Source organism: Giraffa tippelskirchi, chromosome 12, assembly GCF_054371585.1.
Source record: "Giraffa tippelskirchi isolate mGirTip1 chromosome 12, T2T-mGirTip1v1.2.pri, whole genome shotgun sequence".
NCBI lineage: Eukaryota > Metazoa > Chordata > Mammalia > Artiodactyla > Giraffidae > Giraffa > Giraffa tippelskirchi.
The window spans coordinates 23,353,686-23,379,200 of NC_137286.1; the positions used below are offsets into that span (position 1 = coordinate 23,353,686).

The 25,515-nt window shown below is 40.1% G+C and overlaps 2 protein-coding genes across 5 annotated transcripts in view; both read left to right on the forward strand.

Annotated features, from left to right (window-relative positions):
- Positions 1 to 19,380, forward strand: part of CFL2 (cofilin 2) — a 28,186-nt gene extending 8,806 nt beyond the window's left edge. For both annotated transcript variants that reach the window (XR_014070737.1, XR_014070735.1), the window contains exon 7: positions 17,069 to 19,380. The gene's annotated coding sequence lies outside the window, so the exon portion shown is untranslated. The remainder of the gene's footprint in view (positions 1 to 17,068) is intronic.
- Positions 1 to 25,515, forward strand: part of SNX6 (sorting nexin 6) — a 96,652-nt gene that overhangs the window by 6,961 nt on the left and 64,176 nt on the right. For 2 of the 3 annotated variants that reach the window (XM_081547968.1, XM_081547977.1), the window contains one exon: positions 19,433 to 19,499. The exons of the other annotated variant lie outside the window; for it this stretch is intronic. The gene's annotated coding sequence lies outside the window, so the exon portion shown is untranslated. Of the gene's footprint in view, positions 1 to 19,432; positions 19,500 to 25,515 lie in introns of those variants that run through there. 3 annotated transcript variants of the gene reach the window in all.

Genomic DNA, 25,515 nt, shown 5'->3' on the forward strand with positions numbered 1-25,515 from the left:
CAGAGGAGTAGATTTAGATCTTGAAAATTATGCATTGTCCCTACTTGAATGTTTGCTGTATGACTTGGGGCCATCCACTGTAAATATCTGAAGCCACAAAATGCCCCTGTATTTCTCATGCCACCTACTTTTTTTCCATTGGGATTTGATAATAGGCACCCCTTGCATAATTTTTATTCTTCTCCAGAGAAATTATTTTGGGCTTCCCAGGTGGCGCTAGTGGTAAAGAACCCGCCTGCAAATGCAGGAGACACTGGTTCAATCCCTGGGTTGGGAAGATCACCTGGAGGAGAACATGGCAACCTACTTCAGTATTCTTGCCTGAAAAACCCCATGGACAGAGGAGCTTGGCGGGTTACAGTCCATGGGTCGCAAAGGAGTCAGACTCTCTTAGCAACTAAACAACAACCCTGCCAAAAGATTTAAGGTAGAACATAATGTATATATTTTGCACTAAGCCAGAAATACTCAACCTATATTTAAGAGTTTGTGTTTTGTACGCTATTTCAAGAGGGTCTGGTAATCCCTCTGATTAAAGAAATGTATGATTTATGTTTGCTGTGGCGAAGCATGATCATCTTGGCCACTATGAATCACTCTGGAAACATTCCATCTCTGTTTCCCAATTACTCAGATCGTTAGATCAAATTCAGTTCAGTTCAACAAACATGAAACACCTTTCATGATCTCAAAAGGTTTACGTTGGTAAAGAAAAGGCAAGCATATAATCAAGTAATTATAATACAACGTGGTAACTAAAAGATTATGCTACAAGATTTAGAAGAGAGAGTGATTAATTTTGGAGTTGGATGGACTTCAAGAAGGCCTTACGGAAGTCACTTTGAGCTGGGTTGTGAAGGATGATGGAGTTCACCAGAACTCAGTGTGAAAGGATGGTCCTGGAGAAAGGAGAGCTGTGCAGAGCCCTTCTAGCCGATCAACGTGAAGCACTGGGACAAGAGAAGAACAAGAGAGGCGGGTATGAGCCAGATCACTGAGAGCCGTGGGCACCGTGCTCACAAACGTGAGACCTGTGCGTGGTGAGGAGCCACGGCAGGGTTTGGAGCAGAAGGATGGGGTGATCCTTCTGAAGCACAAATCAGATCACTTGGTGACCATGTTGAGAACCTATGGAAGAGGAAAGAAATCGGAAGCAGTTAGGAGGCCTGAACGGAGGCAATGGCAAATGCACTTGAAGTGCATGTGTTTGGGAGGCATGTAGGAGAACTGACAGGACTTGATTAATTTCATAATTAAATGGGAGGGTACAAAAGCTTTAATCATCTTGAAAAATGTTAGCTATATTTTTAATATTGTTGACATTTAAGATCATTTAATCATCAGATTGTCTTAGGAAGAACTGAACAGGAAATTTGGAAATGTGGAAAGAAAAAATATTAAACAATTTTTAATGAAGGTAACATTTTGAAAGCATGAAATAAATCACTGACTAAAATATCATAGGTCTGCTGTTTGAATTTAGATTTACAAGGCTTATTTGTAGTAATTTTTGTATAACAGTGGTTTCAATAGATAAAAAAAATTTTAAACTGCCATAACAATAGCATCTTTGAAATGAAATATCCTATAGTTTTAAAAAATTATAGTTGTTTTTTTTATTACTCTGTGTTTGAGCTTTCATTATAAAACTTATGTCTCTCCACATATAAGCTATGGCTAAATTCCTGGATCAAAGATTTTAGAAAGAATTTAGCAATGTTCTTCATCACATAATCTGCTCGTTAGAGAAAGCCTGGCCCACTCTGCTGGTGTTAGAATATGGAATTTTCAGGTCATCTGAGGGATCACTTTCTATTAAAGAAGACTTTTAATCCTTACTAGTAAATAAAAGTTATTTATAAATATGGTGTCTTAATTCCTTTCACAAGTACTGCCCAGAATCTGAGATTCCTCTTTTTTCACTGCCTTGTAATAAAATTTCTCAACCATATTGGCTTTTAATATGCTTTTATGGTAAATAAATTCACGTTTCTGAAAAGCCTTATACTCATCAGGAAGCATTTGTTGAGTGTCTATTTGTAGAACACTATTCTGGCCCTCCTGAGAAATAAACTTCTCAAGGGCACTTTTATAATCCAGCTGGAGAAACAAAATAGACCTGTGAACTAAAAAGTATTCAGTGATAAACAATTGAATAACCATTGAGGGAATGCAGAGAAAAAGAAGGCTCAAAAAACGATTTCCTAGAAAGGAGTTTTAAATGGCACTTAGAGGAAATGTTTTTTAAAAATTACGGTATTTTCACTTCAAATATACAATTACTACTTAAAATGAAGTTCCAGGAGGCTCTTTCTTCACTGAGAATGTCTCCATAACATCAAGAACAGAAAGGGCCTTTTTATCACCACTTTCATTAGATCAGTTTGGAGTATTGGAGCCAAAGTAGAGACCGTACTCTGGGAGTTCTGGGTTCAATGTGAGTAAATTTTCATGGAGCCCTGAGTTTCCACAGGGGTTCTTAACCTTCTCATGTGCCATTAATCCCTTTGGCAATCTGGTAAAACCAATGAAGCTCTTCTAATTTATTTTTTAGTTGGTGTATAACTGCTTTTCAGTGTTGTGTTAGTTTCTGCCGTACAACAACATGAATCAACTCGAAGTATACATATATCCCCTCCTTCTTGTTCCTCCCTCCTGTCCCCCCCACCCCTCCACCCCCTAGTTGCCCTACCCCCACCCCTCACCATCCAGGCTCTCTAGGTTGTCACAGAGCAGAGAACTCGCTAATAGTATACTTTTTTGTGTCAATCAGAAGTGATACCTTCACATGTATGCTTTAGCTTAACACATTGTACAACAATATCTCTGTCAGTAATAGCTACTATAATATGTCCTGATGAAAGTAAATGATACTTCGAGGTATCTACAACCACATGATGTGACTTACATGAGTCTGTGATTTCTATTGGTGATGAATACGTAAATACTGTTGATCCTACTGTCGTGTGGCCTAAGTTTATAATTGAAGGAACTGGTGGATTTCAAATAATGGTTAGTTAAAAATGAAGTCTTAATGGGTCCTCTGAATTCTTTCCATGGACCCCTTCAGGGTCCAAAGATCCGTAGTTAAGAAATCCTGTACTTCAGTGATTACTAAGAAGCCCCAGGAAGTAAAAGACTGAATGAATGGAGGTCACCTTCATTTCAAAGAAACTGCTTTTATTTTGCTTAATATGTTAGAATTTCATATAAAATTTCATTTGAAATAAAAATGGTTTCTGGAACTAAATATATAATTTTGAAGACAATTATAAACAAAAAACTTGATTCTTTGTTGTTTTTTTTTAACTTAAAACTTCTTTTGTAAACGTCAGTACATTAGTATACGATCAAGTTGATAGAGATTTAGAAATCAACAGGATATAACTGGAAGGTATGGAACGTCAGTAAGGTTGCCCAGCAGTAGTACGTGTGAGTGTAGCCCAAGATGAGGAACAATAGGCAGAAGAAGAGTTGGCCTGGAAAGAAGACAGAGAGAAGGAGTTGTCAGAGGGATAAGAGAACAACATGACTTCTGCTGTGTTAAAGAAGCAAAGGGTATCAGTGCTGCGGCGATGTCATAGATGATGACGAGAGAACTCACTGAACCTGGCTATTGAGGAGGTGAGTAACCTTTCCTACATCATTTTCAGCAGAGTGAAGAGGGCAGATGCCATATTGAAAGGGCTTGAAGACTCAACGAGAAATGTGGAGACAGTGTCGTATATACCCGTGATTTTCAGAGGTCTGTGGTGAAGCACAGTGTCTCATTTCTAACCTGTTGTGGACTGATGGCAGTCCTGCTACACACGACTAGCATGCCAGTTGCACCAGATGTAAGCTACCCTAAGGGCTGGATGGCAACCAAACTGGTCCAGACTTTTTAACAAAACAGGTCCACTGATGACAGGCTTGGGTGGCATGGCCATGTCACATTGCTGTATGAGCTTCTAAATGCTTATTCTTAATTCTGTACAGTATTATCTCTCCCGTGCAGGCTCAGTCATGTCCAACTCTTGCAACCCACTTGGACAGTAGCCCGCCAGGCTCCGCTGTCCATGGGATTGTCCAGGCAAGATTACTGGAGTGGGTTGCCATTTCCTCCTCCAGGGAATCTTCTCGACCCTGAGTCGAACCCATGTCTCTTGTGTCTCCTGCTTGGCAGGCAAATTCTTTACCACTGAACCACCTGGAAAGCATAGTATACGTACAGATTATTCTTTCAAGAAGCTTACCTGTCAAGGAAGAAGAATAGCCAGTGCTCTATGGGGCCTTTAAAGGGTTGAAAGAAAGTCTCTACCAATATTATTTCTTACAACTCTCTCTTAATGTTCATGCTTCACATTCTTTTCAGCCCCTAATTTGCATCTCCAACACCTAAAATAGTTCCCTGGTACATAGAAAGCATTTATATTGAAAGGTTGTTGGAAATACCCTGGCAGTCCAATGGTTGGGACTCTGCACTCTCACAGCTGAGGATCAGGGTTCAATCCCTGGACAGGGAACTAAAATCCCATAAGCCACATGACATGACCAAAAAACAATAAAAAGGATGTTGAAAAAAATAAATTTCATATGAACTGTGGAGAGTCTTAGTGGTTGTGTGTTTCCAGATTTTACAGTAGAATATCCTGCCTCTTTAATCTCTGGATATTTGTTTTGTCAGGGAATTACCAGGGAGGCCCATAGTCTTCAGTCTTTGAATGCATTAAATCATTGCCATCTCTTTTCAAAGAAGACATCACTGATTTGTGCTTTGAGGAGTTTTGTTTTTTGTTTTGTTTTTCACAATTGGAATTGGGTTTTCCTCTTGCTTTGCCTCTTTATTCCTCTTCATGGGCATACATTAACAAAAAACTAGACAGGTTTGGGGCCATACCATGACCACAAAATAAGGAGAACTGAATTGAGCAGCCAGTTAAAACCTAAAAGTATCATTTAGTATGAAGAACTCTGGTTTTCCATAAATCTCTTCACTTTCCTTTCTCTGATGGGAATGATTTTCAAACCTCTTCTTGTTTTCTCGTCTACAGCAGTGCCTATGGCCCACACAGCAGAACTCAAATATGTACCTGAAAACAATGAGAATTCTAATCTAAAATATGGGCAATATGAATAGGAACCAAAGAAAAAGGGAAAATTTCTGTCCTTCAACCAGCAGACTTTTGCTGCTGAATGTATCGTATGTGCCAGACACACATGTGCCAGGTGTATAATGTCCCTCTGGGAAAGTGTAAAACTTGAGTCTAATTGGTGTAGTAGGCTGCTGCTGCTGCTGCTGCTAAGTTGCTTCAGTCGTGTCCAACTCTGTGCGACCCCATAGACGGCAGCCCACCAGGCTCCGCCGTCCCTGGGATTGTCCAGGCAAGAACACTAGAGTGGGTTGCCATTTCCTTCTCCAATGCATGAAAGTGAAAAGTGAAAGTGAAGTCGCTCAGTCGTGTCCGACTCTTCACAATCCCATGGACTGCAGCCTACCAGGCTCCTCCGTCCATGGGATTTTCCAGGCAAAAGTACTGGAGTGGGATGCCATTGCCTTCTCCAGGTGTAGTAGGCTAGACTTGTGTATTTAATTTTTTTTTTAATTTTATGTATTTTAGTTGGGGGCTAATTACTTTACAATATTGTAGTGGTTTTTGCCATACATTGACATGAATCAGCCATGGGTTTACATGTTAGACTTGTGTATTTAAGTGCTCACCCGGACTTGTTTCCTATGATAGCTGGAAGGCTTTCCATAGTGTGAGTCACTTATGCCACTCAGATTCATCCTTTACTAGATTGTTAACCTTAATCAGGCATTATTTAACAGATTTAAGGATCCCAGCTATGTATGTGTGTTTGGTTTTGTAAGTGAAGTAGAGAGGGAAGTGATTAAATGAGAATGTTTAGTATTTTTTGGAAATAAGTTGTAGTTGAATTTACAACTTAAAAAGGATTATTATGACTTTTTATCCATTTCTGGGATAAGGAGGACCTTGACTCTTTAGCTGTAAATCTTATTCTCCATCTGGTCCTTAGTATGAAGTTCTCAATCTCTAGGAAAATATATTGCCACATTAGAGCCAATGACTGCCAAAGGGTGTGGCTTGCATGTATTTGTTCATTCATTTATTCATTCGTTCAAAAACAATTTACTGAGTATATTCTACATTTAAAATCCTTAACATCTCTAAAAGAGCTTGGCTGAGAAGGGAAGAGAAGAAATATGTCAGAAGCTATAACAGGTGGGAAGTGTTCAGTGCTGTGCTTAGATAATACTTTATTAATTCCATTAACCTGGCCATAAAAATAGCCCAGTACCATTCAGAAACACCCATGAAAAGAAGGAAAGTCTGCTTATTTTTCACAAAGACAAATTGCGATCTTATTGTGCCTCTTTATATCAGATCAAGCTAGAGAAGTTTATGTGTTTAGTCACTAAGCCATGTCCAACTCTTTGCAACCCCATGAACTGCAGTACACCAGGCTTCCCTGTCTTTCACTCATCTCCTGGAGCTTGCTCAACTCATGTCCATTGAGTCAGTGATACTATCAAACCACCTCATTCTCTGCCACCCTCTTCTTTTGCCTTCAGTCTTGTTCAGCATCAGGGTCTTTTCCAATGAGTCAGCTCTTCGCATCAGGTGGCTGAAGTATTGGAGCTTCAGCATCTCTCCTCGCAATGAATGTTCAGGGTTAATTTCCTTTAGGATTGACTGGTTTGATCTCCTTGCAGTCCAAGGGACTCTCAAGAGTCTTCTCCATCACCACAGTTCGAAAGCATCAATTCTTTGACGCTCAGTCATCTTTATGGTCCAACTCCCGCATCCATAGATGACTACTGAAAACCATAACTTTGACTACATGGATCTTTGTCGGCAAAGTAACGTCTCTGCTTTTTAACACGCTGTCTAGGTTTGTCGTAGCTTTCCTTCCAAGGAGCAAGTGTCTTTTAATTTCATGGCTGCAGTTATCATCTGCAGTGATTTTGGAGCCCAGGAAAATAAAATCTATCACTGCTTCTGCTTCTTCCCCTTCTATTTCCCATGAAGTGGTGAGACCAGATGCCATGATCTTTGTTTTTTGAATGTTGAGTTTTAAGCCAGCTTTTCCACTCTCCTCTTTCACCTTCATCAAGAGGCTCTTTAGTTCCTCTTCACTTTTTGTCATTAGAGTGGTATCATCTGCATATCTGAGGTGGTTGATATTTCTTCCAGCGGTCTTGATTCCAAGTGCTGAGTCATTCAGCCCAGCATTTCGCATGATATACTCTGTATATAAGTTAAATAAACAGTGTGACAATATACAGCCTTGTTGTACTCCTTTTGCAATTTTGAACCAATCAGTTGTTCCATGTAAGATTCTTACTGTTGCTTCTTGACCCACGGATAGGTTTCTCAGGAGACAGGTAAGGTGGTCTAGTATTCCCATCTCTTAAGAATTTTCCACAGTTTGTTGTGATCCACACAGTCAAAGACTTTGGCGTAGTCAATGAAGCAGGAGTAGGGAAGTTTGAGGAATATTAAATAAATAATACCACTTTGGCATAAAAAATTATCTCAAAATTATGTGGGTTTTTTTTCAGCATATTGATTTCTCATATGAGTTACATGATTCTTAAAGCACTTTCTTTAAATGTGTATTATACCACTAAAGATATCTCTACTCTGGCAAGCACAGTTACATAGTGGAAGAGCCTGGCTTTTGCAGTCATGTGTCATCAGAATGCCCACTCTTACTTGCTATTAGATTCATGACCATAGGCAAACTATTAACTTCTGTGGGCCTCAGAGTTCCAATGTGAAAAATGGGATTAGTGCCAACTTCTAGGGTTGTTGGATTATCAGGAATATTGATAATAGCTAATATTGAGCATTTACTTTGGGCACTTCACATAGATTTTCTCATAGATCATCCCCTCAAACAAGGCTAGTAGTGGTGCTGCTACTTCTCTACAGACACAGTTGCTCAGAGGTTAAATAACTTGCCCAAGGTTGCATAACAAAAGAAAGCAGCAGAAACAGGATCCAAACTCAGGCAGTCTTTTTTTTTTTTTTAATCTATTGTTTTAAATGAAACAAAGATAAATATTTTTTTATTAATTTTTTTAAATTGATGGATAATTGCCTCCCAGAATTTTGTTGTTTTCTGCCTGACATCAACATGAATCAGTCACAAGCCCACACGTGTCCCTTCTCTCCTGAGCTTCCCTCCCATCTCCCTCCCCATTCCACCTCTCTAGGTTGTCAGAGTCCCTGTTTGAGCCCCCTGAGTCATACAGCAAATTCCCTCTGGCTATCTGTTTTACATATGCTAATATAAGTTTCCATGTTATTCTTTGCATACATCTCACCCTCTCCCTCCCCCCTCCCCCCCATTCCTGCCACACTGGGTGCACAAGTCTATTCTTTATAGTCCATGTCTCCATTGCTGCCTTGCAAATAATTTCATCAGTACCATCTTTCTAGATTCCATATATATGCATTAGTATACGAGGTTTTTCTTTCTCTTTCTGACTTACTTCACTCTGTATAATAGGCTGTAGGTTCATCCACCTCATTAGAACTGACTCACATATGTTCCTTTTATGGCTGAGTAATATTCCATTGTATATATGTACCACAGCTTCCTCATGCATCCATCTGTTGATGGGCATCTAAGTTGCTTCCATGTTCTAGCTATTGTAAATAGTGCTGCAATGAACACTGGGGTACATGTGGTCTTTTTCAGTTTTGGTTTCCTCCGGGCATATGCCTTGTAGTGGATTGCTGGGTCATATGGTGGTTTTATTCCTAGTTTTTTAAGGAATCTCCATACTGTCTTCCATAGTGGCTGTATCAATTTACATTCCCACCAACAGGGCAAGAGGGTTCTCTTTTCTCCACACCCTCTCCAACATTTATTGTTGGTAGACTTTTTGATGATGGCCATTCTAACTGTGTGAGGTAATTATCTCATTGTAGTTTTGATTTGCATTTCTCTAATAATAAGTAGTGTTGAGCATCTTTTCATGTGTTTGTTAGCCATTTGTATGTCTTCTTTGAGGAAATATCTGTTTAGGTCTTTTTCCCACTTTTTGATTGTTTATTTTTGCTTGTGTTTCTGGTATTTAGTTGTATGAGCTGCTTGTATATTTTGGAGATTAATTCTTTGTCACTTGTTTCACTTGCTATTATTTTCTCCCATTCTGAGGGTTGTCTTTTCACCTTGCTTATAGTTTCCTTTGCTGTGCAAAAGCTTTTAAGTTTAATTAGGTTCCACTTTTTTATTTTTGTTTTTATTTCCACTACTTTAGGAGGTGGGTCATAGAGGATCTTGCTTTGATTTATGTCATCGAGTGTTCTGTCAATGTTTTTCTCTAAGGGCTTTATAGTTTCTGGTCTTTCATTTAGATCTTTAATTCATTTTGAGTTTATCTTTGAAACGAAGATGAGTATTTTAATGATAACAGGTTTAGTTCACAAAGAAGGTAGACATCATAAACCATTAGACACCTAACAACAAAGAAACAAAGATACGTAAAGCAAAAATCAGAAGAAATATAAGGGAAAGAAAAAAACATATAATCATAGTGAGACATATTAACATTTCTCTGCAAACTCAGGCAGTCTTGACTCCAGACTTCACCCTTTTTTTTTAAACAGTTTTATCGAGATACAGTCCACATGTTGTACAATTCACCCACTTCAAGTGTAAAATTCAGTGGTTTTTAGTATATTCATAGCTATGCAGTCATCACTAAAATCTAATTTTAAAACATTTTCATCCCCTCTAGGGACTTCCCTGCTAGCCCAGTGGCTAAGACTCTGCCCTCCCAATGCAGATGGCCTGGGTTCAATTCCTGGTCAGGGAGCTAGATCCCTTGTGCCACAACTAAGACCCAGTACAACTGAAATAAATTTAAAAAAATGTTTTTATCCCCCCTAAAAGAAATCTCTTACCTATTAACAATCACTTCAACCCTAATCCCCTGCTTCCAGCCCTAGGCAGCTACTAATCTATTTCATATTTCTATAGATTTGCATTTTCTAAACATTTTATGTAAATACAGTAATAAAATATGTGTTTTTCTTTATAATTGGCTTCTTTTACTTAACATAATGCTTTCAAAATGTGTCCATGTTGTTGCATGTATCAGAACTTCATTCCTCTTTATTGCCAAATAATATGCCATTGTATGGATATACCACTTTTATTTATCCATCCATCAAATTTTGGGTTGTTTTCACTTTTTGCCTATCAGGAGTAATGGGGCTGTGAGCATTTGTGTACAAGTGTTCTTGTGTGCAAATTTAGGCTTTCATTTTTCTTGGTTATGTATCTAGCAGTCATATTCTAGGTCACATGATAACTATGTTTATCTATTGAAGGACATTCTTTTTTATTGTGAAAAATTTCAAAAGTTGAAAGAATATAGTACAGAGTACCTATACACCCTCCATTTAGATTCAGTAACTGTTAATATTTTACCGATTTTACATCCCTGCTTCTTCTCTTCCTCCCTCTTTTTCTCGCTCAGATTTCATTTTTTTAGAGTCAGTCTTCTTAACTCCTATTTTATATTCATTTGCAATTAAATGAGTGAAAATAGATTAAGTAGTTAGTATAATGCCTGGCCAATAATGGCTTCTCAATAAATGTGAATTTCTTCTTTTCCCCAGTGCTTAGAAACACTATGTAGAATCTGGGGCTGTAAGCTCTACATCAAGATAAGAGAAGTGAAATTTAAATAGAGATTCAAGGGCCTTACTTTCTACAGTATTCCTGGACCAAAGTCAGTGCAATTTGGTGGGTGGCCATCCAAACCATGGTGATTAATTTGTGGTTGCCTTTATTAGGGTGATGGATCCTATGAATAGTTAAATTAACAGAAAACAAAACAGACAATTCAAACCATCACAACTTTTTTTAAGGTAGCATGAACTTCAGCTCATATTATGTATAAACAAGCCTATTGAAAGCAAATTAAGAAATCCTATTTACTAATGCCAGTTTTTTCACATCCCCACATTTCATGCATGGACATGAGGAAGGAGTTGTGAGAACTGACCAAAACTGAAGTTTTACCACAAATACCAACAGGAAGGGTTATTTTCTTCCTGGACAGTGACATATATCAGGTGAAAATAGGATAGTACATGACTCTACTCATTATTGACTTATTCTGAAGAACTGATCATAATATTGGCTCCTTGGGGACTTCAGAACAGTTTTCAGTCCAGTGAAATTCACATGCTTCCCCAAAATCCATGGAACTTACTGGAATTTTTCTGTATTATTAGTCTTGATCTTGTGAATACATAGGTCTGGGGCCCCCGAGTCTCACTGAGCCTGAACCTGAGATTCTGAGCCCTGGCTGTACATCAGAGACCTTTATCACACCTAACAAAATTAGCAGTTTCTTAATATAATACCTGATCTATATTAAAATTTCCCCAATTTTCCCCAAACTGTCATTTACAACTGGTGTGTTCAAACCACAATCCAACAAAATCCACATGTTGTGTTTGGTTTTATTCTTCATAAGTCTCTTATAATCTAGCATAGTCTCCAACACTTTTTTTTTAATGCCATTGATTTATTGAAGAACCTCTGTATGTCCTGAAGAATGTTCCTACCTTATCACTTTGATGATTTCCTTGGGATGTCATTTCCCTTGTTCCTCTATTCCTTGTAAGCTGGTGAAAGTTAAAGTGAAGTCTCTCAGTCGTGTCCGACTCTTTGAGATCGCATGGACTACTGTAGCCTGCCAGGCTCCTCTGTCCATGGGGTTCTCCAGGCAAGAATACTGGTGTGGGTTGCCTTTTCCTTCTCCAGGGGATCTTCCCGACCCAGGGATTGAACCCGGGTCTCCCACATTGCAGGCAGACGCTTTACCGTCTGAGCCACCAGGGTAAGCTGGTAGTTGGATATAATAGGTTGGTTAGATTCAGGTTAAACATTTTGGGTAAGAATACTTCACAGGCAACACTATGTCCTTTGTGCTATGTCATGTCAGGTCCACACAATGTCTGGTTGCCCCGCCAATCCTGAGGCCAAGATTGATCAGTGCAGTCACACGATGGATCACAGCCTGACTCTTCTCATTACAGAGCCGTGTTTTCCGCTGTAACCAGTGTCGGCTGATACTTTGGTCCTTCTGTTCACTGCCACCATGTGCCTTCCGAGTCCTGGAAGATTAAACAGGAACAAAACAAAAAATTATTTCACTTTCCCAGTTTGAATCAGTGGATTTAAACAAAGTGTATTCTCTGATCACAATGGAGTAGAATTAGAAATTAGTAATGGAAAGAAATTTAGGAAATTCACAAATATGTGGAAATCAGCTCCTAAATTTTAAATTAAACCAAGATTGGAAAAATTGGTTCTTTATGAACCAAGAAAAGAGATTTCCTAACCTAACATCACGATTGTACCCCCTCCTCCACTGTTCCTCCAATGCCCTGCGCTGCTTCCTGTCACAGGGACTTTGCATCCACTGTTCCCACTGCCTAGAATGCTCTTGTCCAGCTTCCTTGCTCAACTAGTGCCTACTTTTCACTCCGATCTCAAGCCCAGTGTTACTTCCTTGGAGAGAACTTCCATGATCCCCCCACACACTAGGGCAGATCTTTCTGCTGGTATGTGCCATCCAATAACATATGCCTTTCCTTTTTTTTTTTTTTTTTTAATATTTTTATTTATTTATTTGGCTGCAGTGGGTCTTAGTTGCAGCATGTGGGATTTAGTTCTCTGACCGGGGATAGAGCCAGAGTACCCTACGCTGGGAGCTCAGAGTCTTAGCCACTGGACCACCAGGGAAATCCCTATGCCTTTCCTTTTTTTCACAGAATATATTTACAATCTGCATGTGATCAGTGGTTTAATGTTTATTAAATCTCCCCTGCTAGGTTGCTAACTCCCCAAAAAATGGAACCGTGCTTCTTTTGTTCACTTTTGTCTCTCTTGCGTTGAGCACAGTAGCTGGCACACAGTAGGAGCTCGGTATATATTTAATCATTCATAAGAATAGAACAAAAATTTATGTAGATATTTCTCACAATTTTATGATAAAAAAGATCAATATAAAGGCTAAATACAGAAAATTTACACAATGAAATATGTAGCCGTTAAAAAATCATGTTTCTCCAAAAAAAAAAATCATGTTTCTGAGTAATATTTAATGATACTGGGAAGCATTCATTATATAATGTTAGATTTAAAAGTGAATACGGCATAAGAGTCCTATTCATTTACCTTTTCCACATATTTTTGAAAAGTAGAATTATTAAGTGTAGTTTTGTGTCATGCTTTTCACTTAATACTTAAGCCAATTATCAATATATTATGTATGCATAAGATATAAGCAGAGAAATAAGTTGAAGACAATGTTAGTGGTGATTTATTTTAGTGGACAGAATTTCAGGAGGATTTATTTCTTCCTTAGACTTCCTGTATTTTTCAAATGTGTTGATGATAAGCACATACTTTTTTATAATTAGGAGCCACTGTAATTAAGAACATGGACTTTGGTGTTAGCCTGATCTGAGTTCCAGTTCCAGCTCTGTCTCTGCCACCTAGTAGCTGAGTGACCTGGGCAACATTCTCCCCTGAGAGGAATACCTAAAACACATAAACCTCTTATACCTCCTTATGCCATATTAGTAACTAGCAGCTCTTGTTATAGATTTTGATCTGATAAAAATATTACTTTTAAAATTTAAAAAAACCTTTCTTCTGGAAAGAAAAAAAATGGAAATAATACCCATATCTACTTTCAATAGTATTTTCAAAATGAAAAGTTTAAAGTCATACTCAGAACATTGAAAAAGTGAAGGATTAATGGACCTGGAGAATCAGCTGTAGGAAGAAATACCATTGAAATTAAGGAGTTAATTCCTGGGTCACTTTCTAAAAAGTAAAAAAACAAAACTCTAACGTTGCCAACCTAAAGAGAGGTGAATGAATTCCTATACTAAGTGCAGCTGCTGCAGGGCCCCTCAGAGCTGTTCACAAGCAGGTAGTGATTTAGCCCAACTGTTAGACTCAGCTTGTGTCAGCAATATAGTGGGCAGCTCTCCTTGATAGGCAGACTTACCTGACCTCAGTTTCTCCCTGGTAAGTTGACAAATTGGCTCCACAACCAAGTTGATAATTTGTAAGCTATCCAAAATTCATGCATCTTGTTCTAATAGGAACAGTGTGTAGTCAGGGAGACCAACTTTAGTAGAAGCTCTCAAGTTTATCTCTAGTGGAAAGACCTGATTGGAATCTCAGCCCTTCCACTTACCCAGTTTTATGGCTTTAGGCTAAAACTTGATCATGCATGAGCTTTATTTTCTCATTTGTAGTTGGGAATGATGGTTCCTACCCTCCCGGGAAGCTGTGCAAATAGAAAGAAATGATGTCCATGAGAGCCTGGAACAGAGCCTGACAACTGACAGGATCAGTGTATTACTTCCCACCTCCCACGGGGACCCAATCCATGGGACAGAACCAGGCAGCCAGGCCTGTATCTGAGCACAGCAACTGCAGTGAGATATGCAGCCCAGTTCCTTCATGGGGCTCACGTCCAGCTGACAGAGCTGTCTGCCAGGTGGTAGAGGCCTTCAGAGAGCAGACTGACGCAACCCCTGCCTTCGGGAAGCAGCATTGCTAAGCAGCCCTTCAACCATTAAAACAGTTCAAACTTTATTGGTTTTAAATAGACAATGATCACATCTGTTTCTTGAGTGATTATACCTCCAACTTTTCTAAATCTAAACTTAAACCTTGATACACCCTACACACATACACACACACACATAGACACACAGAGTCCTTGAATCAGAAGGATGGTTTTCTCCACCAGTCGCAGCTTTTCCTCAACTTTTTATTTTGAAAATTGCAAACAAATTGCAAACAGAAAAATTACAAGTTGTACAATGAACACCATATACTATTCATTTAGATTCATCAATTGAATTTCCCCATTTGCTTTCTCTCTTTTTAATTTTTTATTTCTGGCTGAACCATTTAGAGTTAATTATAGACACTGACACTTCATCCCAAAATACGTTAGCATGTATTTCCTAAGAACAAGGGCATTCCTCCTACATGGAATAAGACTCTCACTCAGGAAATTTAACAGTAATGCACTAGTATAATCTGATACACAGTCCATATTAAAATATTTTCATTTGTCCCAACAATATCCTTTGTAGGTTTTTTCTTCTTTTAATTTAGATTTCAAAAAGGAAAAAAAAAGGAAAAAAGACCATACATTGCATTTAACTGTCATCCTGCTGCTGCTGCTGCTGCTAAGTCGCTGTCATCCATTCACTCTGAAATCCAAAAACCTTTCCCTTTTGGAGCTAGAACTATTGTTTTCCTCTTAATTTTTATTTACAGCAGTGGGCCTCCTGACTAAATGCATAAGTTTGTCATCTTCATTTTTGGCCCATGTACTTCTTGAAAAGTGACTGGTACTGAATATAATCCCACTATCTTTCAGATCTTAGCTTTAAACCATATTGAAATAGAATGACACATGTTAACAGCAGCTATATGATAACAAGTCTGGGTGGAGAAGGAATGGGGCAATCAGCTTGGGGCATATTCAAGTCAAAGAACTGACAGAACAGGAAGGTGACAAGACCAGCAGGCTACGACTGGGAATGGGAACCTGACTCTCTCCCTAGGGAAGGTGAAGAGAGTCACAGAGGAGTGACGGGGAGACATAGGATGGTGACTTTCCTAGGGGACAGATCATTCTGAACCCTGGAAGACTTCCAGGCCAGAGGAGCAGCAGAGCATGCTGGAGACCCAGAAGAACCGGGGGTGGGGGCATGGGGGGTGCCCAGGTAACGAGGAAGAAACAGTGAATCCCACCCCTGAGCTGCGCATGGTTTTAAATTCAAGGTGCAAATTAGTTCTCTAGAAGAGGGGCCTTGGGACCCAGACCTATGCCAGCTGGAGTCAGATCAGGTAACCTTCTGGAAGGGAAAGGTAGAGGGCAGGCTAGAGGTGCAAAATCCCAGATCTTCAGATCTCCTGAGGGAGAACTCCTTCAGGTAAGGAAAACGGGAGAAAGAACCCAGAATAATCATCAGAAAGAGAAGTTGCCGATGAGACCATGAAGGGACAAGTGGGAGGACGAAGGCCAATTCAGTTGGGATGGCCAGGAACAGTGGAAAGAATCTGTGTCCCTGACAACATTGATCCACTGAGCTAACCAACTCCTAAGCCGCCCCACCTCTGGACTTCTTGCTACGTAAAACAATAAATTTTCGTACTATTAAAAACAAGAGGCCACCTTAAATTGATGAATTAAGAAGTTATCTGAAAAGCATATTTGCCAAGAAGTCTTGAGAACCAAGAGAGTAAAGATATCAAATAGGTGAACATAGTCACAGTGACTACAGCAAATCCATTCAGCTTGTTGGCTAGATCTTATGCATATGATTACCTTGAAAAATTTGTGAAGAACAGACCTATCAACTCAATGATTTTAAAAGGATTAGAGAGAAAACCAGTAAAGGCAGGTGAAAGGAAAGTCTGCTCTGTAGGCAGTTTCTTAAGGCATATAACATACACACAAGTACATATGTGTATGTGTGATGCATATGTATATACACACGAGTGTATATAATAATATATATGTACAAAATGTGCCCCACACAGGAGCACTGCTGAATACAAAAGCATTCCAAATTATTCAAGTGGGGGAGAGCAAGAGAAAGTAGGATACTGACTACTAAATGTTGAAAAGAGGTTTGAGGTGCTCTTGCTACCTAACAAGGAAATTTGTGCCAGAATAATTAGAATAAATAGAGCTTCCACAATGCACCAGCTTTAATAAGGTTGCAAAGCAGTATGAGTAATAGAGGAGAGGGAAGTGTCCTGACTCTGTTCCTGCTGTCGAGTTCTCTGCGGTAAACTCTTTTCAGCAGATACTGAATCACCAGGGAGAGGTTATTCAACCCTCCCCGAGTCTAAAATTTAACCCCATTGCACTTCAGTTTCCTGGCACAAACCTTACTTTAAAGTTGTTTGTAGGACCGTGAATGAACTTAACAGACTGTAAATTTAACCCTAAAAATATGTAACCTTATTTCCTCCAATTTAGTGTGAAAATAATCTGTGCTGGAGTTGAGAAGAAAGGGAGAAAGATGTTTTCAACCTTTTCACCTTCAAATTAAGAGCGTGATTGTTGACATGGAACATCCACCGTTCATTTAGAAACTGTTGTATTGACTACTTCTTTCCTATTCCTCGGATCTGCTCATCTGAAGGGGTGGTGCTGATGGGGATTCGAACAGCTGCACATTTCCAACATAGTATTCCCTAAATGGTGTCAAATGACTGGGAATGAAGTTTTGGTGACTGGATGATTTATTCACTTAGTCATCGTTGTTCCATCAGGGGAAACAATAAGAGGCTTTTGTTTGTGTTTCTGAGTGTAGGGTGTGAGGGGTGAAGAGAAGAGAATAGCCATATAATGAAACTTTGGTCCTCTTTCTCCCTCTCTCAAAAGAGGTCTTTATCTTCAAATTACTATAAATACATCATAAAAAAAGAACATATACTGCATTGTGGCCCTTTCTACATTGTTTTTTCATATTTTCCTGGAAAGGTTCTTTTTTTCCTTTTCTGTTAAAAATACTGCAAAGAATATTGCATGAATATGTTCAAATCATAAGATATTCAAACATTACAGAAATAACAGAGTGAAAAACAAAAGTCTCCCTTCATTGCCCTTGCCCAGCCCCCCTCTCCCAACAGTCAACCCCTACAAAAAAAAGTTCTTTCTTTCTTTCTTTTTTTTTTTAAACCTTTATTACCCTGGTTTGGGGCAATTTCATAACAACAGATGGTATATTCAGTCAACAGGCAAATTGCAAAATACAAACAACCAGGCATCACTGAAAGTGAACCTCCCTGTGAAACATAGTCCCAGAAGGTGCCAGGGAAATTTGTGGCAGAGTGGCTGAACACAGACCAGAGTCCCCAAGTGAAAAGGGTCCCGGGGCCAGAAACATCTGGGTTTGCTTCTCCCCCCGCCACTAGCTAGCTGGATGTCTTTGAGCATCTTTGTTTCCCCAGCTGTAAGGTAGGCTCGACAGTAGGAGTCCGAAATGAAGCTTATGGCCAGGAAACACCTAGCAAGTGCCTGACCTATGCTAGATCTTTGGCAAAAATAGTTTTTCCCCCAATTCCAGAGGAATTTGGATGCATCTAAAGCGCGTGTTGATTTCTGGTGAAATTCTAGTTTCATCTGCATGTTCGTGGGGAAGTTATAATCCTATTTGTGCACTGTTTATAAAAGGTGAAAAAAGAGCATGCTTTGTTGCCCTGCCAAACTGTTTGGAGTGCATCAGTGCTTTTATAGGTCAATTAAAGGCTGGCGCAGAAATACATCTGCATTGGACTTAGGTTCAGGCGATGGATGTGGATTCAGGCAAGAGTGTTCAGGATTATGAAATCCTAATAATCATGTGTAAGTTATCTCTAGGAATCCTGTATCATAAAAATAATTCAAAGACAAATTTGAGTAACTGGGGAACACTGATGCAAGAACATTGAATTTAATAAAAAAAAATTATTTGTGTAATATTAACATGGCTATCTGGGAGTTCATAATTTTTTATTTCCATCACACACATGCACGCGCGCACAAAACTCAGCAGTCATCCAACAGGCAAGCTCATAATAAGGTGAAAAGTAACTTGCAGAAGGTAAAAGATAAGGCTTCTGGCAATTCTGGAGCTTTTTCTGCAGTCTTTGAGGGCTAGAGTGCCCTCTACTGGTTACTTTCCAGAAAGCCAGGCAGCTAACAGTTCCCACAGAAGACTCAATTTTTGGAAACATGTAAATACAATGCTTAATCTCTGTATATTTCCTATTGAGTTATCTTTTTTCTAAAGGCTTATCATCTGAAAGAGAGAGAGCAGTGATTTTTTTTTGTTCCAACTTGATTTCTTAATCAGAAATACCATTTTAAGTAAGTAAGTGTTAGCCACTCAGTAGTGTCCGACTTTTTGCGACCCCATGGACTGTAGCTGTCCAGGCTCCTCTGTCCATGGGATTCTGCGGGCAAGAATATCAATTTTGTCTGTTGGATCCTAAGTTTTAAAGTAATCAGCATTTCAGAAGAAAGATTAAATGGAGTAAAGTGGCCTCCAAATATTTACAACTAGATTTTACATTAAAAAATATATATTTTGTTGTTGGGTATACAGTTTCTAGTATACACTAGTCTCTCTGCATTAACTTTTCAATTTCCTGTAAATCTATGATTATTTCAAAATGAAAAGTTGGGGAAAAAATCTAATGAGTTTACTTTGCAGCTTTAAATTATTTAAATCTTTTTTGAGCTTGTTGAACTGTAATGGAAAGAAAATAACAAAGACAAAGATTAAAAATGTGCATCAATTGAAATTTTGACTTTTCTGTTCTTTTTCTTGCCCTACTCTTCCTGGCTACTGGCCAGGAAGTGTGGCCAGTAGCTTTTCCTGATAGTCCCTGAGGAACCTGCAAGAGGAATCTAGCCAGAACAGGTGTGTGCATGCTCATCGGCCAGAGCAAACCATATTGCCCATGTGAACTAGCTTACTGCTTTTCATTCATGTATTTAAAAGCAGAATTCTTAGCTTCTAATGCAGTGTGACCCAGAATTCATCCACTTTTCATCCATGCATTCACTTATTCCACAGTTATTGAGCACCTGTTATGTACTGCACACTATCTATATGTCATGAATAGATGTCGCTTCTACCAAACAGGGTCTAAAATTTAATCACATCCCTTTTAATATCGAAACAACACACAAACACATGCACACACCAGTCTCAGGAAAATCCTTTCTTTCTTCCCTCTGCAAAATTCCTCTGTGTTACAAATCCATGAACACCAGAGGGCTAAAACTCATGCTGGGACCCAGTCCTGCACTTAACTTGCCTCCTGGTCTCTACTGGGAGTGTGGGTGTGGAAAATCAGATTTGGATAACTTCCGCCACCCTGGAAACATTGCCTGATTGTCCTCCACCACAGATACCTGCAATGGGTCCTAGAAGAGGGAGGGCGGACAGCAGACCACAAGGGACAGCAGTCCCAAGGGTATTCCCACCTCTACTCCCAGAAGGATGCAGGGAGTGAGCAGATTCTCTAGAGACACATGGAGCTTGCCAGAAGAGAGCTGTGACCTTTGGTCATGGGACCCAAGCTGCCCAAGGTGACCTTTCGGGCTTGACGTTGGGCAGTTACAACAGCACCTCCGGGCCTAAGAGTGAGCTCTTATCTTCCACATGGAAATGAATTGTCAGAGGAGACACAAGTGCTGACGAAGCAAGACTCTTTTGGGAAGAGGTGCCCAGGTGGAGAATAGTCAGATAAGGGAAACCAGGAGAACTGCTCTGCCACATGGCTCTAAGTCTCAGGTTTAATGGTAATTTGGTTAGTTTCCAGTTGTCTCTGGCCAATCATTCTGACTCAGGGTCCTTCCTGGTGGCACATGGATCACTCAGCCAAGATGGATTCCAGCGAAAAGGATTCTGGGAGGTTGGTAGGACACGTGGGCTGGAGTCTCCTCTGTCGTTTTGACTTTTCCAGAATTCTCCCAGTTGGTGGTAGCTTGCTAGTTCCACATTCCTTACCAAGACCTCCTGTTGTAAGATAACTCATGTGAGTGTCTGGTTCCTGTGGTACCTGGCCAGGGCAGGTGGTTTCAGTCAGTGGTTCTCCAAACAGCTTCACTGTCCTCTCCCAGGGATTGTCGTTGGTTGAACCCAACTAGAAGTCAAAGGCACTGAACTAGTCTGTAGGGGCCAACCACCCTTGAGAGCGGGCTGAAGGTGGGTGGAGAGTGAACCCAGGGGCAGTGGACAATCTTTCACTACAAGGTGCTGAAATAAAATTCACATTTTATGGCAAGACAAGAAAAATTTAAATCTTTAAATAAACTTTTCTTTGCCTGTTTGGGCCGCCGGCCTCTCCTTCAGTGCATGTTGTGCATCTGCTTTAACCAGTTCTCTTTAGGAGATAAAATTCCTTCTTACTGTCATAAAGGCTCACAGCTCCTTAGGAGATCATCTTCCTTCTTAACCTTGTAAGGGGCCAAGAGCCATGTGTAAATCTGGATTGTGTAAACTGTCAATTGACTATAGCCCTTTGTCTTAAAGACTTATATCACTGTACTTCGACCTCTAAAGAAGGGAATAGTCCTCGGAGCTTTCTGAAAGGCTGTTTCCCAGGTTATAGTCCTCAGGTTGGCAGCAATACAATTTTCCATTTCTTTCTTAGATCTACTATTGATTAATTACTAAACTGTATGTGACCTTTCTCGTTGACATATGTGACAAATGTCGCATACAATTTAATAAGGGACTCTTGGAGTCCTCTAATGATGATTCACTGTGGTGTCATTTATACTCAGAAATATATATTTGGTCTTATTCTTGTATCTAGCACAGAGCTCCTAAAACCCTTGGAATTTCCCAAGTGAAGAGAATGACCAAGGTGTCTTTTGTGATGGAATGGTGACTTTCGGGCGCATCTCAGATTGAGGGCAGTAGGCCAAGAGAATCAACCAACTAATAAGAGGATTGGAACTTTCAGTCCCATGCCTCCATTTCCAGGGAGGAGAGGAGAGCTAGAGGTTGATCAGTCACCAGTGGCCAATGATTTAATCAATCATGCCTGTGTAATGAAGCTTCCGTAAAAACCCAAAAGGATGGGATTTGGAGAGCTTCTACATTGGTGAGCCATAATGTTTTCACGTGCCACTGTACTGGGCCCCAAACCCATGGGGACAGAAGCTCCTTTATTTAGGACCTCCCCCTAGATAATATCTCTATTATCTGGCTGTTGATTCCAATCCTTTAATATCCTTTGTAATAAACCAGTAATCCAGTGAGTAAACTGGTTTATGAGTTCCCTGAGTCACTCTAGAAAATTAATCGCACCCCAGGAGGGAGTCATGGAAACCTCTAATTTCTAGCTGTTGGGTCAGAAGCACAGGTAACTACCTGGACTTGTGATTGGCATCTGAAGTAGGGGCAGTCTTGCAGGACTGAGCCCTCAATCCGTGGAATCTGATGCTGTTTGGGCAGATAGTGTCAGAATTGAGTTGAATTGTAGGACACTCAGCTGGTGTCAGAGATTTGCTTAGTGTGGGGAAAAAACCCACCCATCAGAGTTAGTGCTAGAATCATGCTTATCTAATAATGGGATCCCAGAATATGGAAAAACAAAGGAAAAACAGTCTCTGGAAGGGAGCTTTCCAAGTGCCCTGAACTCTTACTACACACTCTATCCTGGACTGAACCTTACTGTGATCTGTGCTCTGTATTTCTTTGAAATGATTCAAACACAGGGATTTTTTTTTTTTTTTTTTTTTTCTGGCTGCACCCACAGCTTGCAGGAACTTAATTCTCTGGCCAGAGATCGAACCCAGGGCCACGGCAATGAAAGCACCATGTCTTAACCACAGGACCACCAGGGAATTCCCCACCGGGATTTTAAAAGATTTTTAAATTTTTATTCAACTATAGTTGATTTACAATGTTGTGTTAATTTCTGCTACATAGCAGAGTGACTCATATATATATATACACATATAGTAAATTGACTTTAAATTCAAACTTACACATATGCCCATTAAGAAATTAGCCAAGGCCTCCTTCGGTGTTCTCTTGTTAACGGCAGGCGGCGCTGGCTGAGTGGGACGCAGGTAGCCGGGCCCACACAGGCAAAGTCTCCCTGCCTCCCGCTTGCCGTTTGCCACTAGAGCCCAAGCTCGCCAGCATGGCCATGGTGCTCCCCGCCCCCCTCAAGTTATGGGAAGATATTTCTATCTAGTACTTAACTATAAATCCACAAAGTGCAACTAGGTTAATACATTTATCTTAGATAAGAGTGAGACCTTCAAAAGGAGATTTCTGAGCTGAGATGGAGAAATAACATGGGACTGACTCTTTCTTCAGCAAATAGTCAAAGCTGGGGAATCTATACATTTGGCAAGATTCTAGAAGGAAAAAAAAGAACACAGAAATCATTTTAGTCTCTATCTTTCCTGTCACAGCCTATCAGTCTCTTAATGGAGGCAGTTCTATCTTTTATAAACACTTCTTGATCCTGATGACAAATAGAAATTATAATGAAGTCATCACAGTTCAGGCATACAAAAATGGGAGTCAGGGAGCCATTTAGGATCTGGTCTCTAGAAGTCTCCGCATCAGTGAGAACCTGAATTTTGCTCAACTGTACCAGACCCAAGGACACCACCTGCCAGCTGCAACCTTATGGTCTCAGGGTCTCCCTTTGCGACTGTGTGACCATTTCAGACCCCAACCAATCCTTAATTAATAAGCATCGTGACTTCTTGGCAGTTCCAATTACAATTCTTGTCAAAGAGCTCATTTAAGTGACTCTAACCTTACAGTTTTTGCCTTTATAAGCCTCCCCCATTTTGTAGTATGACAGAACACAATTCCAGTTCTTCTAGAACCTGTGTCTCCCCAGCAGCATTCCTAACAAACCCCATGTAAGCACTTTTTATTTCAATCAGGTCTCTGTTTCTGAAGTTTTCTCTAACCTCCAGCTTGACCGCCATGCAGTCTCAGTCCCTACTTCCTCACGCCTGGATGGTATGTTCCCTTCCTCAGTAATGTCTGACCTTTAGTTTCTCAGTGTCCACCCCCTTCATCCAACTTCTACCTCGAAGGCAGAATTATTTCTAGATGCATGTCTGACCATTTACTGTTCCACTTAGTAACCTTCAATGACTTAACCTCACTTCAATACTTGCTGTATCTGTAATGAGTTATCCTAAAATGTAGTGGCTTCAAACAACAGTAATCACCTATGGGTCAGGAATTTGGAAAGGGCTTGGCTAGGAAATTCTTGCTTGGAATCTTTCATGAGGATTCAGTCAGATTTTGCCCGAGGCTGCTGTTATCAACAGCAAGGATCTCTAGGAGCCCTCTTGGAAATACCTAGGATAACCTCTAATCTTAAAGTGTCCTTTGAGGCCATTTACTCTTTATCATCAGGAACAAGGACCTGCCATGCGGCTCAGACAGTAATGAATCTGCCTGCAATGCAGGAGACCTGGGTTCAATCCCTGGGTCAGGAGACCTGGAGGAGGGAATGGTTACCCATTCCAGTATTCTTGCCTGGAGAATTCCATGGACAGAGGAGCCTGGCGGGCTACAGTCCACATGGTCGAAAAGAGTTGGCCGCGACTGAGCGACTAACACTTTCACTTTCATGTCCTAGTACATCTTCAAGTTTGCTATTTCAGAAGTAGTGGGTAGGGACTTCCCTGGCACTCCGGTGATTAAGACTGCCCTCCAGTGCAGAGGATGCAGGTTCAATCCCTAGTCAGGGGGCTAAGATCCTGCAGGCCTTGCTGCCAAAAAAGCCAAAACATAAAACAGAGCAGTAATGTAACAAAGTCAATGAAAACTTTAAAAATGGGGAAAAAAGAGATAAGGGGTAGTTTTTCATTCATTTACTCCTTCTTGTTGTTCAATCGCTAAGTCATGTCCAACTCTTTGTGACCCCAAGGACTGCAGCACACCAGGCTTCCCTGTCCTTCACTATCTCCTGAAGTTTGTTCAAATTCATGTCCATTGAGTCAGTGATGCCACCCAGCCATCTCATCCTCTGTCGCCCCCTTCTCCTGCCCTCAATCTTTCCCAGAATCAGGGTCTTTTGAGTCAGCTCTTTGTGTCAGGTGGCCAGAGTATTGGAGCTTCAGCATCAGTCCTGCCAATGAATATTCAGGGTTGATTTCCTCTAGGATTGACTAGTTTTCTTCCAAGGAGCAAGCGTCTTTTAATTCCATGGCTGCAGTCCCTGCATTTACTCCTAAGGCCAGTAATTAGGGATGAGGGTTCTACTTCAATTGGCTCATTTACTTTAATATTCTTGAGAAAGCAAGGGTGAGTACCACTTAAAAAAATATATTCTTTTGTTATTTATTTATGTACTGACCAATACAGAATTATCTCAGAATCATGTATATAAAACAGTATACATTAGGTATGTATATTTAAAGCAACATAACATACTTAACGTGTTGTTAGTCATTCAGTCATGTTTGACTCTTTATGACCCTATGGACTGTAGCCCACCAGGCTCCTCTATCCATGGAATTAATTCTCTAGGCAAGAATACTGGAGTGAGTTGCCATTCTCTTCTCCAGGGCCAGGGATTGAACCCAGGTCTTCTTCATTGCAGACAAATTCTTTACCATCTGAGCCAAGAGGGAAGCCCCTAACCTACTTAATACCTAAAGCTTAATGTATTTGATAACTTAAGCATAGCATAGTCAATATTTAAATACAAAGTTCAGTTAATAAAATCAAATGTGCCTAATATTTCTCATCTGCTCTCTCTTCCTAGGACGAGATAGGCACAGAACCCTTCTTTATTTTCTCCTATAGCACCTCCCAGCCCAATTCTTAGCATAAAGTGGATAGTCATGAAGTATTTGTTGGATTGGATTGAACAGTACCAGGAATAAATAACACCCCAGCCTTCTCTTTGCAGTTCCTTCTGAATTTCTACAGA